The following is a 17,394-nucleotide window of genomic DNA, read 5'->3' on the forward strand; positions in this document are numbered from 1 at the left end:
TACACACTTTTTTAGTCTGTTTGATGTCTATAATAAATAAAAGAGAAAGTATAATTTACGCAGTGACGTTTACTTTTGTTGAACAGAATCCGAATCCAAAGATGCCGTTACGCATCACGGTTGTCCCTCGTTCACGAGTTACCGCAGGGAGTCGGGGAGTTGGAAGTTTTTCTGTACTTTCTTAAGCAATTACGAAGTAAGATGTGGCAAACGCCCATTCCGCCAAAGCGGCGTAAACTCTACTTAGATCCGTCATTTGACGTAGAGGACCTACCGTGGATGACGGAATACAGGGCATCTCGTGCCGAAAGAGCGAACGCACAAAGGACATCTAACAATGGTGCAAACTGGGCTGTGCTGACCGTGCCGGTCAATAATGGACCATCCGCAACTGGGAACTGTTCGCCAGCCGATAGCGCTCCTGATGATGAGCAAGCTGGAGACGAAGATGATCCTCAAAGATTTGTCATGGAGGCTGTAGATGAGGAGCACAAGTGCGGAGATGGTGGCGGCAACTGCGAACTCCTCCTGACACAGACTTTTCGGCGGAAGACCTTGTCACTTTGGTGATGAACTTCGCAGTCACATCTGGAATGCCGTGGACGATAGTTGAGAAACTTATGACGTTTGCGAGTTTCATCCTAAAAAGAAATGATCTTCCGGACACAAAGTTTTTGTTCAAAACGTTCGCGGGGATTTTGCTGAGCAGCTTTGTTTCATTTTTACTGCCCAGACTGCATGCGTCTCCTCGGTGAATGTGAAGGGGACATCAAGAAGATGAGAGTTGAAAGTGACCTGTGCACAGTGCAGTCAAGAGTACACTAGAGAAGCCCTTACTAGAGAGGCCAGATATTTTATATATTTATAACATATTTTATATACGTCTATTCTAAAGCACATTGATGGTCATTCTTTGTTTAACCCATTCGAACACGGCTTCCGGAAAGGGCTGTCGTGTGTGACACAGTTAACAGAATTCACCCACGATATTGCACAAGCACTGGACAACCGTGCAACTGTAGACTGTGTCTTTATAGACTTTCGGAAAGCATTCGACTAGGTTCCCCATACATTATTGGTGCAAAAATTGTCGAATTTTAATATTAACCCTAAAGTTATTTCCTGGATTGCTGAGTATCTCCGTGAAAGGCGTCAGTACGTTGTAGTTAGTGGTGCAGCATCGACAATCGCTGATGTGACATCAGGGGTGCCACAGGGATCAGTCTTAGGACCTTTACTTTTCTTAATTTATATAAATGATATTAATGAAAACGTTACGTCGTGTATGAGAATGTTTGCCGATGATTGCGTACTGTATAAAAAAATAACCTGTGAAAGTGATAATCAGATAGTACAGAATGATTTAGATGCAATATACACCTGGTGCGAAAAATGGGGGATGAAACTGAATCTAGATAAAACTGTGTCCATGACGTTTTCGAGAAAGCAAGTTAAAACTAATTTTCGTTATGTAGTCAACAATATTATTTTACAAACAGTGTCTGAATATAAGTATTTAGGCGTCTACTTCACAGCCTCGCTGAGTTGGCATCGACATGTGGATTTCACTATTGCAAAAGCTAGCAGATCTTTAGGGTTCATAAAGCGCAACACTAGACAGTTTCCGCATGACATCCGAGAACTCTTGTATAAAACTAATGTGCGCTCCATACTAGAATATGCCTGCACGGTATGGGACCCTCCGACAAACACCGACAAAGAGAAAATAGAGAAAGTGCAAAACCTAGCCGCTCGGTATGTGTTAGGAAAACCAAAACGGGGTGGTGATTTTAGCGCGACGCGTGCAAGGCAAACATTAAAATGGGACACACTCGAGCACCGTCGAGCAAAGCTTTGTTTAAAGCTTTTCCATAGCATATATCATTCACAATCTGGTATTCCATGCGAAACCTATATTTCTTCACCACATTATGTATCTGCTCGTGTGGATCATGCCCACAAAGTGCGTGAGCTTAGATGCAAGACTGTAGCATACAGTAGCTCTTTTTTCCCTAAAACGATTTCCCAATGGAATCGGTTGCCTTCAACCATAGCGTCTGTTATAGACAATGATGCTTTTTATGCTGCCCTAGAAACAGTCACGTCATTCGATTGAAAAGGTTCATAGCATGATTCTAATAATGTTTTTGTAAAACTTGTTGCAATCTGCTCCGTGTCGCGATAATTGTGACTTTGTTGTTTCATGTTCGCGAAATCCTTTTTGTTCGATTGGTTGTCTTTTTATGAATGTTTCCAATGTAGTACCTGTGACTTCATACTTGATTTTTTGTGTATAACCCCCCCACTGTAATGCCGAAAGGCGCTGTGGGTATCAAATAAATAAATAAATAAATAAAATAAATCACTCAAGGAATCTCTGCAGAAAATTTCTGATCGTTCTCACCCAATTGTGGAGGGTGATATTACAGATGGGGATCTGTATTGCAAACGAGAGCTTAACCTTAAAAAAATGGTCATAACCATGACTGTGAACTCGGACGGCAGTCCGCTTCTTAATTCGTCAAAATTTTCGACATGGCCCGTGCAAATGACGATTAACGAGCTTTCTTCACATCTTCGGTGCAAGAACCTGACTGTCTCTGTGCTTTGGTATGGGCAGTGCCATCCAGATACAACTAGTGCTGCAGGCATTTACTAAGCAGATGGACTCTCTCGCTCAGACTGGTGTGTCATGGACCTGTGATAACGTTCCACTCAAAGGTAATATTTTTTCTCATAAAAACCATAGCGGCTGTTGATTTAAATTGTTATTTTTAATCATAAATTTTGTTGGTTTATTTTGCAAGTAATACTCAATCTAGAAAAATTAATTTTTTAACTTCCATTTTTTTACAGATGTATTTTTAATTCCTAACCAGCTTACAGCTACACATGTGGATCAGTGCCTCATAATGACATACAGAACTTGAGCTCTTTTTTATTCTTTTCTGCAGTAACAGTAGTATAATCATAGAGTTCCTGTGGGATTATCTTTTTGTATAATTTTGTAATCTATTAGCCCCAAAAATGTTCGCGTGGCGCCCCCTTACGGCAAACCGGGGTGACGTCACGGCGAGGAGTGAATTTTTTCCCGACTCGCGCCGCTCGCCCTGTGGAGGCTGTGACGACGCTAGCTGTCGGCGCGTTCGTTTCTATATTTTTTTTTCTGGCATGTTTTTCGTAGGAAGTATAACCGTTTATATGTGCCTTTATTGAGGTATGGCTTGTAGCTACAGGTGAAACTTCAACCAACATTTTAAGCATGGTAGACAGGGCAGGCAACGCATGAATCGGAGCTGGTATATGAAAATACAGAAATATGGCCACAATTGCAGGAGCATCACTATAGATTTACATCTCACACAATAAACGCTGCTGATGCTGATGGTTTGGATGAATTGGCAGGTTACGTATACCATTTTTTTTTGTGTCTCCGTTTTTAAACAAGATCGCCGAAGCAGAAAAGCTGCATGCTGCTCGAGCAACATGCTAAATACAGTCTGGGCCATGGGGAGAGAATCAAAAGTAAGACAGCCCAAGTGCAGGGGCAAAGGAAAAAAAAAACAAGGAACATTTATTATATACATTGCTCGCATTTGACCTTTGCTGGATTCGGATAGTATTTCAATGGAATACACGGGTGGTATCTGTGGACTTGTTTATATCAACCCTCAAGTAATGTATAACAAGCGTAGGCGAAGGTGTCTAGCTCGTTATTAGTCCATTAAGTCCTAAAATTGAGATTTTACTTAAATCGAAATGTACTGAAGCTAAAATACCAGAAGCTTTTCTCACGCAGACTGTCACCCTTCACAGGTTCCACATTTTATGCTACTAGTGCTGCATCTACCACTGGACAGACGTTTGAATCCTTGCTTTTACTCCTGTTTTCCTCTGTTGTCAGAGAGTCCAGCTGTAGGGGAGTTTGGAGGCTGAGGAAGCTTTTGGGGACCTGCAGCAGTGTCTCTTTTAATTGGAAATGACAATTCAGACTAAACGGTGTATTTTCTGAATACCCAAGGCTGGAATAAAAATGTCAGGAAAAAATATAAACATTCCAAATTACGGCACTATTGCTGTGCATATTTTGGGCAGTTCAATACATAGCATACAGGCATCTGGAGGCAATTCGGCCGTCTTTGCTGCTACCATACAAACTAATTTCCAGTAATTGGGAATCTTTGAAGAAATATGCCTGCATACATGTATAAACTATATAATTAATTCACGAAGAAGCTACATTTATGTAAGACAACCCTGTTCCATGAGCACTTCAAAGATAATCAGACACAGGGCCTTTGAAACATCTGCGAACCAGCGCATGCAGAGTGGCAGCGCAAAGTCGGAGTCGCGAGCTCATTTGCCGACCACCCAAAGGCCCATTATATAAATGCCACTTCAAATGCCTTGAAAGCGGGATGTAATATCGTCCTAAATGATGAACGTGCAAGGAACAGAATTCCAGCGTCTGAAACACTTGCGGCACCGCTTCACCGATCCCTCGCAAAATTGCCTCCGTCGATTGCTTTCGGGATTTGTAACCCAATTTTAAAGGTAAAAGGGACGAGCAGGCTTATAAAATGTACGGGAGCACGTCAATATCGGCCTAACTTAACGTCTTGTACACCGGGAAAACGATGTCCAGCTCCTCGAAGAGCTTGCGGCGCACATCGCCAAACCAAGAAACCGGTGCTGGGAAGCGAGCCGATGCGAGATCGCGGAGCGGAGTACTCGCCCTGACGTCACGGTACGCCTCACCCAATCAGAGCGCGGCGACCGCAGCGACGCTTGTGTTCGCTCTCGGGGCTAATAGCTGAAGTTGCTTCTGTTCCAAGTGTACTGCCTCAACTCTTCAGCTGATGCACCAGCCAGTGCTCTCATGCAGAACAGGGTACAATACAATGGTTACTTCGGGTGCAGCTATTGTTTGCACCCAGGCAAGTCTGATGAAGGCAAAAATAATTAAGTTATATATGATATAGGGAACCCCCCTAACTCTGTTGACAGACCCATAACATAAGGTTGTACAGCCTATCAGCTTAAGGGGGTAAGGTACGGTAAACCATAAAAAAAATCCAACTTTCAATTCTGACGCTGAAAAATCGGCCGCACGACGAAAAAACAAACCCCCGGAAGCGCGGCCTCGAGTGCCTGCTCTAAGCAGTTTAAAAGTCGCGCCAAGTGTGCCACACCCCCTGGCGTTTAAAAAGGGCAGACGGAGATCGGAGGCCGGTTTGTTTATCTTTGTCTTTCGGTGTTTTATTAATTTCGGTACCGTTTTTTTTTTTTTTTGTTATTATGTGTGTGTGACTAGTAAATGATGTGTAGTGAAATATAATATATTGTTGAAAGTATTTATTTCTTTGCAAATGCGCCGCTAGTGGTGCCCTTGTAGCTTGTTCTATATTTCTTTGTTATTGCTCCGAACATTTCAGTTGTGGTCGATTAAGGACTTTGGATCGCCTCTGTTTCGTGTTTCAAGTGTATAACTTGCCCAGAAGATGCCACGATCGTCCAGCAAATGGACCAGAAAGAGAACTTTCAAAGGTAATCGGATCACTTCCAAGAAAAGCACTGAGAAACTGACACGACGAAGTGCAAGCTTTACGAAACTTGGTGGGAGTATCGGTGGTGAATCCTTCGATGTAGACGGGACGAGTACGACTGGCTTCTGTATAATTCGGTCTTCTCTGCAGCTTCTTGCAAGATGTTGCAGTGTGTAAAAAGTGCAACAAGGGAGAAATAATTTTGAAAGAAGCTATTGACAGGCGAAGCGGTTTGGCATCCTGCATAAATGTCACCTGCAGCGAGTGCGGTGCTCTCAGTGTGCTTGAGACATCCAGGCGTACTGCGGGCAACGTCTTTGAAGTACAGTATAGACCACTTACAACGTAACCACTTATAGTGCAGGACCGGGTATAACGCGGTTTTTTTAAACCACCGGTTCGCCTCCCATAGAACTCCATGTAATTACATACCGCTTAAAATGCAGGCGCGCAAAGGGAAATACCGGTTATAGTGCGGTTTTTGGCACAGCCCGCCGACCGCGCCGACGACCGGAGCAGCGAGCACGCTTCCCTGTGCGACAGTAGATAACGGCGCTGACGGCGCGAGTTGGCGCGAGCCGCAAGGGGCACTCGCGGGGAGAAGCGGTGAGAGGCTGCAGTTGCCGTAGCGACGGAGGGACGCACGCACGTGTCGTTCACGTGCGTGCGTCCCTCCGCTGTGTTGGAAACAAAGAAACAAACAACCACAACGACAGACCAATCGCAGGTCGAGGAGAAGTGTTCGCGCGCGTTGCATGCCGGTCGCGGGCCGGCTGCAGCTATCTGCAAACATGGCGTCGGTTGCGATCGTCGTTGTAGACGGCGTTCATCTCATCGTTCTGCGTAAAAGCGCTATCCTTGACTGTGAATTTTCGTTGTGTGTCGCTATGATAACCCAGCACGTACTAGAAGGGAAGATCCACCTACTCGTGCGGCGATGTCGTGGCGGCGCTCTCAAGACGGCAGAAACGCCCGTGTCGTCGTGTTTGTTTGCTTCGACTACAGTGGTGCTTTCTAAGCATTTGTGTCCTCGAACATCCCCCGGATTTTCTTATTTGGCGCATTCCATGTGTGTGCTCAAGTTCAAGGTATTACTGACGCGTACCGTATGAAGGATACGAATTTTCACGCGTTTTCATCTCCAAAGAAAAGTGATTAGGGTTAGCAATCCTGAACGCTCGCAATGCCCATCCGCAGCCCGCGACACCGTTGAAAGGCTGCGCCAGGCAAAAGCCGCTTATTTCTTTCAAAATGTGTGACACACTTGAGACAGAACTGTACTAGTCTGGTGAAATAAAGACTGTCCTCAAACTAAGCTTTATTTTTCATCTAACATAAAATAAATTCTTTTACAAAGGTAAGTTGTCTCGTGGCATGTATTTTGGCCTGAAAAATTGATGTTTTGGTTATAGCGCAGTACCGCTTATAGTGCGGATTTTCGCGACTCCCGAGACATACGTTATATGCGGTCTACACTGTAAATCAACGGTTCGGTTATGCCCTTCGCACCTGCGGAAAAGGATTGACGACTGGTCGCATCATATGTGCTGTGCTCAATCTGCCGCCACCGCCAACGAAGTTTGCATCGTACAACGAGAGGCTTCTTGACGCAACCACGACTGTTGTGAGCAAAAGCTGCCTAAGAACTGAAGAAAGAGGCCTCTGCCTTTGATGGGGAGCTGGAATCTGCTGTCACAGTGACGGCACATGGATGAAGCGGGGTTATTCCTCGCTACACGGCGTCATAGCAGCAGTATCAGCTGACTCAGGAAAAGTGCTCGACTTCGAAGTTGAATCCAAGCTTTGCCACATGTGTGCCCGCAACCTTCACACAGATGACAACTTGATGCTGTGGCCTGCTACAATGACGGCAATTCTGCATGAAAAGCTGTTCTGGAGGTCCTTGGAATTGTTCCAGGTGTGTTTTGCGACATTTCCCTAAAGATGGACAAAGAGCACGTTGAAAGGGCAGAATTCTACAACTCTGCCGAGAGCAAGGAAAGACGACGGAAAAAAAGGAACGCCAAGAAATGTTTCAGAGACACCAGAAAAAAGCCAGAAGCGAAATGTACCGTATTTATTCGAATATAAGGCGAGGTTTTTTTCCGAAATCCTTAGTCTCAAAGTCGTACCCCGCCTTATATTCGAAGCTCAGTACAGCAATACGGCAATTTTGGTGTAACAGTTTCGGTTTCCGCCTTTCAACCATTTCCAAGCTTCCAAAAGAGCCCGACAATACTGTTACAAATCTAACGCAGAGATTTAAGAATAAAACATACAAAATGTTACACAAACGCAAGTTACAGATAGTAACTACCGAGTTTAGGCAGCTGCGATGCAGGAGACGCGATGGCTGCAGACGCCTTCAACCATATCAACGAGCTGAGCCAGCAGTAGCCGCTTCCAAGCCAGTAGTAGCCGCAAAGTTTGTAAACAAGTTGGGACGCCATTTTGCATTTTTTTGCTGGAGTGGCCGAGTCTCTGCGGCAGGATTTTTTCAGTGCTCGCTTATTTACGCTACCAGCGCAATGGCGAGTCACCGTTGCCACTATGATGCAGCCTTCAAGAGGAAGGTTGTATCAGAGGCGGAGGTTTCTGGAAACTGCGCGGCGGGTCGGAAGTTTGGTGTTCCGGAGAACAACGTGCGTCGTTGGCGCAAACAGAAGACTGCGCTGTTCGCCTGCGCAGCGACGAGAAAGGCTTTCCGTGGCCCGCGAAAGGGAGCGTTCCCCGAAGTGGAAGTGCTGACGCAGTTCATCAAAGAGAGGAGAGGCCGCGGTTTGGCCGTTACTTCCGACATCGTGCAGATGAAGGCGCGCGAAATCGCGAGAGAGCGTGGCATCCCCGCTCTCAAGTTCAAAGCTAGCCGGGGCTGGGTGCAGAAATATATGAAGAGGGCCGGATTTTCCTTGCGAAGGCGGACCTCCGTGATGCAGAAGTTGCCCGAGGACTACGAAGAGAAACTAATCTCTTTTCAGAGATATGTTATCGGCCTGCGACGCGACCACGACTTTCTACTCGGGCAGATGGGCAACGCCGACGAAACCCCGATTTTTTTTGACATGCCGTCGCCCCAGACCATTCACCAAAAAGGTGATCGCCAAGTGAGCCTGCGCACTACAGGCAACGAGAAGGCTAGGATCACCGTTATGTTAGCCTGCACCGCCGATGGGCGGAAGTTGCCCCCCTTCATCATCCTGAAGAGAAAGACCTTTCCGAAGAACGAGGTCTTCCCGCAGAACGTCCACATTCGTTGCCAGGAGAAGGGGTGGATGACGGAAGAGCTTTTTCTGAACTGGATTAAGTCGGTGTGGTGCCGAAGACCAGGGGCACTGCTCGCCCGGAGGTCAATGCTGGTCCTCGACGCGTTCCGCGGACATCTCACGGAGGGTGTGAAGAAGAAGCTGGTGGACGAACGCACGGAGCTGGTCGTTATCCCGGGGGGCATGACAAGCCAACTACAGCCGCTTGACGTTTGTCTTAACAAGCCCTTTAAGGCACACGTCAGACGGCAGTACAATGAATGGATGGCGTCTGACACTGTGGCCCTCACGCCGTCGGGACGTCTAAAGCGGGCGTCCCCGTCTATGCTCGCCCAGTGGGTGGTCGACGCATGGGCAGCGATCCCCGAAGCTATGGTTGCAGCATCGTTCCGCAAGTGCTGCATTTCCAATGCCCTTGACGGCACCGAAGACGCTGACCTCTTTGAGTGCGAAAGTGATAAGGATGATTCGGATGCTACCACTTCTGAAGACAACAGCTTCTAAGTTTGTCTTTCGTCTCGCTCCGAATAGGTAAATATCTTTGTGTGCAGATAGTTCAAATACTTGTGTCTGCTTCGCTGAAAGGTAAGGAATTTAATTGCCTTCTTTCGTTTCTTTCGCCTTATATTAGTGTGCAAACTTTTTTCTTTTTCTTTGGTCCTTCAACTGCCCCCTCGCCTTATAATCGTGACCGCCTTATATTCGAATAAATACGGTATTCTCCGGGAGCATTTTGAGCATCCAGAAGCAGTATGTGAACATAAAACTTCACTTTTCTCAAATTGCATTTTTAAGCATTTCTTTAAATTCAATGCACCTTTCCTTTGAAACTATTGATCCAAATCCAGTAAAACTTTGTCACACATGTACTACAACCTTTCATGAATATATTGAACTAAAAAATCACTGATTACTTGCATGCTAATAATTTTTAAAAAATCCCACTCCGAGACACCCCCTTTGTGGCTTGGTGCATAGAGTGATTTTATTTTTTTTTTCGACAAGAACTCCAAGGAAAATATAATATCTCTCTAGTTCAGATATAATCTACGGGAGTTCAGAATAACATCGCCTAATATCATCACATTCCTCTTCGTGGCTGCTAAGAAAAGGTACATTGAATAATTAAACACACCTGCAATTTGGGGGGTGAGCCATAGAAAGGGTAAGTCATCTAGCCACAAAAAATGGGTGTCATATAATACCCAGTGGCATTCTTTTTGAACACACAAAGTTTGATGTCGATACATGCACCGGTCTCTAAAGTATTCCATTAAAACTAACGTGTACCATTTACCCTACCATACCCCCTTAATTCATTACCCATGCAAGGCACTGACTGTGCAACCCAAATTGTCTCTCTTGCTCATGTTCATTCTGCTTCTTTTCCATTTGTGCTCTAAAGATTTTTTCTCTAGCAGAATAATTTTTCCACACCATAAGAGCATGTATATGAAATACTTTTTTTTAATGTGTGTATGTGTGTGTAAGGTGGAGATCAATGTCTGGCACTGGACATGGGGAGGAAATAACAAAAGCTCTCTGTTTGCTGTCTTGCAAATTTATTTGTTTCACATCAAATGTATTAACAGGGACAGTCAAGTACCCCATTGGCATAACCAGCGTGCCTGACAGGACGAAGGAGGAAGTTGAGAGCGACATGGTGGAGGCGTTCGAACTGGTGTGAATGTTTGTGGGATCAAGGGGCCAGGGTGTCGAACCGGAACCGAACCGAAAACCGGAACAGAACCGTTATTTTTAGCCGAACCTGAACTGAACGGAACCGAAATCTTCGCCGCCATCTTGGAACTGAACCGGAACCGAACCGAAAAAAAAATATAACGGTAACCGGTTCAAAACGGTTCAAGGTAATATTTTTTTTCTTCTTTGCTAGTATCACAAAATGAACATATGGGACTAAACAATTGGCGGCTGTATTTCTATCTGTTGATCGCATCGTCATATACATAATTGCAACGTATGATAAATTGTGGGTTTTCATGGCACCTTTGTTGGCACTATGATTAACCATGTGTCAAGTTGTCACGTGACGTCATGGTGTCAATACATGTTGTCAAGTAATGTCACGTGGCCTCGTGACGTCACGTAAATCACTGCGTTAAATCAATTTAATTTGAGGAAGTCACTAGATGTATTAACCTTGTTGACAGCATGACGTAACATGACATCACGATTTCACACCGAGAGTCACGTGACTCCGTGACGTAAGCGATTTTCATATGCCCTAGTCGAGTGCTCGGGTTCATGACAATCAGCATGGCCAAACATTTAGGTAACGGCTCATGTCAATTAGATATGATAATCAATAGCCTAACACTAACAATATCTGAAGCTCAGCCCAAGCTTTTGCTTTGCAAACCCTTGCAGTCTAGGGCATAACTGTGATGAACACTGGCGGTATATAATTAGGGTCAGATCACGTGGCCGCTTGTTCAAATCGACAGCTGTCTCTGTCCTTTATTTTTTCTGCATCTGTTATTAGGGGAAAACTAATGGATGTTTCCGCAACCTATCAACGTCACGGGTTATTTCTCAACACTATTTATTGAAAGTACAAAAAAAAATGTTGCAAGACCAATTTGACATTATTTAGGCATTGAAACATTTTTTCGTTGTTGCTGAAGTATATCCGAAAGATGTCCCCGGGGATGGAAGTTTTGAAATGACTAAATGCGACCTATTAATATGACGTTACATAGAACTACTCGTGTGTACGGAAGGAATACCTAAAAAAAGAAGATATTTTAGTGACGTGAGAGGAACAGCCGAACGTTGGCAGTCGCTGAAAGTCTCACACGAGCGTCGTTCTCAAGTTATTGCCCAAGTTTCGACCCCTCTGTATTTTGTTTAAATGAGCTATAACATATTTCTATACATTACTAAATACTACTCAGGATCAGTCCCTAATGTTAATAACTGATTTAACTTGGCTTTGCTGTTTTTTCTAGGCAATGGTAGTCGCCGAAAAAATGAGAGAAATATGAGCATCGTTCATTCCCTCAACTCGGAGCCAGAAGCGGCCACGTGGCCTGGTGCCTATCTTATGCCGCCAACGTTAATCATACCCCCGCGCTGGAGTTTTAAAGGAAGAAAACGCGTGCTGGACCTCCAGGCATTGTTAGAGTTCGACTATTCTCATCACCACAGCGGTTGGACACGAGCCACTACCCAAGTGTCTGCCGAGGCATTGATTGTTACGAGCCGATGTACGGTGCTCACACAGTTCTCCTGCCCAATCCATGAGTCGCGCTCGACTGTCGACAAGCGGGTGGTTTTGATCCCACAATTACGACATCAATCTTTGAGAAGGCAAGACTAAAAGAAATAGTCTCGTTCAATCCTCGCAATTTCACCGCGGCAAAGAAGCTTCTGAATCAGTGGCGCCCTGTGCGAGAACACTTGGACCAGGGGACTAGTACGCCCCGGAAAAGTCATGCACATTCCAACCCGATATCGTTTCATGACCCCTTTAAACTTCACGGGGTGCAAAATAAAAGCAATGAAAGGTTGCGGTTAACAACCCTAGCAAAAATTCTAATAGGAATATCTATGAGACTAATAGACATTTCTATGAGACTAATAGGAACTCCTATAAGACTAATAGAAATGCCTATGAGACTAATAGCAACTCCTATGAGACTAATAGGAATCCCTATAAGGCTCATAGCAACTTGTATGAGACCAATAGGAATCTCTATGAGACTAATAAACATCTTTATCACACGAGTAGAGATGTGTATTAGACTAATACAAAACTATATTTGTCTAATAGAAATATTTATTGGGTTATGTATGCCTTCTATTAGAATATAAAGTTTCATAGACTAATACAAGCATTCTGTTAGTCTTATAGAATAATAATTAGACAAATTTACATATTCTATTAAACAAATGGAATGCTCATTAGACTACTTGTAACACAGCCATTCTATTACAATTTTAAATGGGCATATTAGAACAATTGAAACTCGACACCACCAAATAAATATGAACAAATAACTGAGATTTATTAGATGTGGAAAACCGCTGGTCCCCACCGATACTTTCTAACTGGCTAACAGAAGTTTCTGCATTGTAAATTTTTTTTATCAAACATAAGAGTGAATGTTCACAACAAATTGTCTTCATTCGATGTACAACTCAAAAAGGCGCAGATGGACCATTCATTCATCCATTTATCTTTTGTGCTCATGAACAGCTTTCTCCTTGGTAATGAAGTACAATATACATATGGCAAAACGGGGTACGAAAATTCTAGTGATAATTAAGAAAACACTTGAACGCTATATACAAGATGGGTTAAAAACGTCACTACATGGAGCTATGGTACTATAAAAGTTTTGAATGTGTGTCATGAGGCAAGTTTGGAAGATTTGATTAATTTCGGGAACCACGAGTTCCAGAAATAACAGGCAAGTTCGAAATTGGAACTTAGCTGTGCCCAATAACAGCAGAGCGAGAAGAAAAATTTACAAGAAAAAATATGTGTAGGCTCTTTGGCTGTCGGCACCGTGAACGCCGGATTCGCCGTCGCCGGCACATTCTTGCGATATCGATACTGCCGCTGCGCTTGCCTGCGGCACGGCAGCACTTGCTCTTTTCCTGCGTTGTAGCTCTGTTGTTCCTCAGTATTCAGCGCCAGGCTCTAAGTACTTTTCTCGTTTGCATGAGCAAGCATTTTGGCGTGAACGAGACAACCGAGGAGTAAACCGCCGCGGAACCACCTGAATCGTCCGCCATTTTTCTTGTTGAAAGATCTATGGCTATGGCTATGGATAGAAGTGGCTACCAGAATGGATTTCATTGACTATTATCCCTGTCACCCTATGTGCTGTCAACTTTGCACTTGGTGCCTAGCTGCTGGCGTTCGTTCTTGCGGCTGCAGGGCGGCATTTGAAACATTAGCAAATTTTGTTAATAAGTATTAGAATACAAATTGTATTTTAAGATTATTTCGTACCAACAGATGAATTCACGTGATGGTAGTTGTCGCACTGGTGGCGCCGCAGCGGCAGCATACTGCACGTCCTTCAAAACTTCGAATTGACAGCAGTCCTTAATGCCGCCAACAAAAGAACGTTAAACAAAAGTAACACGTGTGTCGGAACCATGGTCGGAACAATCGTATCCTGTCTACTTGTGTACATGCATGTGTACGTCCAGTTTTAGGACGGCGACGCAAACGTCGTTATTCCGTGTAACGATATAAAGAATTTGAGCGCAGTTGGACTTACGGACTTCAACGCCAACCGTTGGTACGACGTGTGGTGGAAGGACACCAATCTGGCTATTTTCGAGCCCAAATCATGAAGATGTATGGTAAGTATCAAAGCATGAAATTTATTTATATATATATATATATATATACCTCTTCTCTTTAAGTGTGCGGTGCATTTGTAGCATCTATAGATTGCCTGTTCCGTTCGCGGTTACGACGTGCATTTTTCTCGGCGACCTTGTGAGGTTGCTGTAGATTTGGTGGCAAAAAGAATGGCAAAAACATATAAAACACCTCTTAGGGATGATGGTCCGGAGGTATTTCTTTTGAAATGTGCATGCGGTTCCCGAAAATGTTATGTATCAGGTTTTTTTAACTACCTGCCGTAGCAGTCTCCCCTGTCAATCTTTGTCAAGTTGTAAGTAGTGTAACGTGGAAAGAGAACTGAAAATAATTCATACAAACATTTGCTTTGAAATACGAGTAAAGTGGTCGGAGGCCCAATTCTACCTATTTCAGCCTAAAATATAATTAGTTGATGTCGAGTAGGGATGCTCAAAAATTTAAATTTCTGATAATACATTCAATATTGCTCGCAATTTGTCATTTTATTGAATAGTATTTAAAAAAAAAAGTTATAATTATTTGCAAATGTAAACGGTTCAGCGCTGCGAGTTTCCCCTAAAGGGGCACTAAAGAGGTTTTTGAGATAGTCCACTCTTGATCATGCGTTATTCTAGAGGCTCTAGCATCCCAAGAATCTAAACATTATAATCCTGCACCACCGATTTTCGTATTAAAATAGGATAATCAATTTTTCTGCGATTAATCACAGAACCCAAACCGTTGCCGAACAACGAACGGCGCTTGTCAGCCAATCAAGCGGTGGTTTCTTTCGTCGAGTGATCCGAATGCGAGCTGCTTCTCGGGTTGTTTTGCCAGCACTCCTTACTCAGGTGCACAAAGTGAAGGTTGTGGGGCCTGAGAGAGCTTCCAAAACTAGCCCAGAAATGGTTCGAAAGAGGGTTACTGGATGCTGCTAAATTGTTTTAGTGGTCGGAGGCCTAAACAGTTTGTGTCCCTCTGGCTTCGACCACCTTGTGATAGCATTTCGGCCCTCATACAAATTATGTCTACCGTCACTTTCAACTGCGAATTCCTTATCTCTTTCAGGCTTCTTTGGGCACTATGTGGACACAACCAGCACTGCTGAGAAAACACGCAAGGTTCGCAAGGCAGGGATGAACAAGCTTCTGGCTAGGAAAAGTGCTGATTTAAATAGAGAGGTTTGCGTGAATGTGAGATTTGTATTATGTACTTAAATAAACTGTATTATCTTAAATAAGCTACACCGTGTACTCTCACTTGGCAAGACACGTAATGCAGTAGGTAAATAGCATGCCAATATAACTAAAACTAATAGGCTACACCAATACAACTAATAGGCTAATACAACTAATAGACTAATACAACTAATAGGCTAATACAACTAATAGACTAATACAACTAATAGACTAATACAACTAATAGGCTATTACAACTAATAGACTAATACAAAGTGTCAATAAACCGATAGGCTATTAGAAATTTCTATTAGAATTTTTGCTAGGGAAGTGTCAAATAAAATTGTCGAATTAACAGACACAAATGAAGGAGGCAATTCCTCAGGAATACTTTCACCCTTTCCACTCTGGTGAAGAAGGAAGGCCAGAAATGCTGTACTATGGTGGGAATGAAGTAATGGCCGGCCGCAAGTCGGCAAGCCAGACCGGAAAGGCTGGAGGGGTTGCCGCCATTTATGAGCGACGGTGGCAACCAAACAACTGGCAAGCTGGCTGTCTGGTTGCCGTCGCCATTTATAGATGGCGGTAACGCATGACTAGCCCTTAACAGCACCGCTGTATAAAGAAGTGCGTCTGTGTGTGGGGCCCGGGGGGGGGGGGGGGGGGGGGGGAGGGAGGGGGGAGTTTTAGAAACATACTGTGTTGTAAAGGTTCCTCTTCCCTGCATCTTTGGCGCAGACGAAAAAGCGTGACCCCGGAAACTACTTTGATTGGAAAAGCGCTCTTGCCAAAAAGCATGTTTTTGTCGTGCCAGACGGTGGCGCCGTTCCTCACGACGATGCACTAAGAATAATAATACTAGCCTTTCAAATACTTTGCTTTCGCTGAGCTTGCACCTCCTGCAGCGTGCCTTTTGTGCCGTCGAATTCGACTTTCTCAGCAAGAAGGAATCAGAATGACCACCAGCCTATAGTGTGATAACGTCACGTGCATACCATGCTAAATAGTTCAGCTTTCTGGTGAAGTATGATGTTCGCAACACTAGCCATAGATGTCCTAATTGTAAATTTGTGAAGTATTTATAGCAGTCTCGCGATGAGATATGGCAGCCTAGAGAAATGTTAGAACGCATGACAATTCTAGCATAGTGCTGTAAAGTGAGGGCCCAAAACAAGTTCAGGTAAAACCGAATATAACATTTGCCTCCCGAGGCAGTATTTCGGAAGTTTCGAGCTCATGCAAGCTGATGAAATGTAATATACTAAGATTTCAAAAATTGTTGTCTGTCCTTCGCGCTATTTATGTAAAATCATGAATATCATTGCGTGCATCTTTACGCGTCTCTTTTTGCAGTAAGGCGTTCTGGAAGGGATTATTTGCAAAACATAACATTAATTATCTCTCTCTTTTTGAACATTTTGTGTATTTGACTTCCAATTCATCATGTGAGCATAGAGTCCTTTTTAGCGTACCCTGCAACCCGATGTTTCACACTGCCAATCAGCAAACAGAAAAACACTTTTACGTAGACTCCACAGCTCACATAGTTTCGAGTATCGTCCTTCCGCGTCGGTCTCAAGCGGTTATGTGAACTTTATAAAGTAAAATTTTTTTATCAATATAAAATATATTTAATTACAATGCCCCCCCAATTATTTGTAAGCGGTTCTGCCAATCTTTTCCGGCGTTTTTATCCTCGACAGGCACGTTGTAAGTGATATGGGACGGCCTTACATACATTTCTGATTTTGAAGCTAATTTAAATAACTATCTGCTCCTCACACATATAACTTCTCAAACATATAGAAGTCTGTTATTGCCTTTTTTATCTGGTGAACATTAGTTTTGTGCCTGTGGGCTGGACGAAAAGAAAGTAAACAGGGGCACGCGGTGGAACTATGATGATTACGCACGCAAACCGTCAGAAAGTGTCCAATTAAGTAGCTGCCTTGTCAAGTAGAACGTGAAATACTACTTGGTTTTACTAAACAAAAAAGAATTTTGAAGGACGCTTAAGCTTCGCCTTTAAAAGTGGAACGCGATCGCGTCAACGGGCCTCGTTT

The 17,394-nt window shown here is 43.8% G+C and overlaps 1 pseudogene; it reads left to right on the forward strand.

Annotated features, from left to right (window-relative positions):
* The first annotated feature begins 201 nt into the window (after positions 1-201).
* Positions 202-5,019, forward strand: LOC121836606 (annotated as a pseudogene).
* Positions 5,020-17,394: the final 12,375 nt, after the last annotated feature.

Source organism: Ixodes scapularis, unplaced genomic scaffold (genome assembly GCF_016920785.2).
Source record: "Ixodes scapularis isolate PalLabHiFi unplaced genomic scaffold, ASM1692078v2 PGA_scaffold0__279_contigs__length_252992795, whole genome shotgun sequence".
NCBI classification, from domain to species: Eukaryota; Metazoa; Arthropoda; class Arachnida; order Ixodida; family Ixodidae; genus Ixodes; species Ixodes scapularis.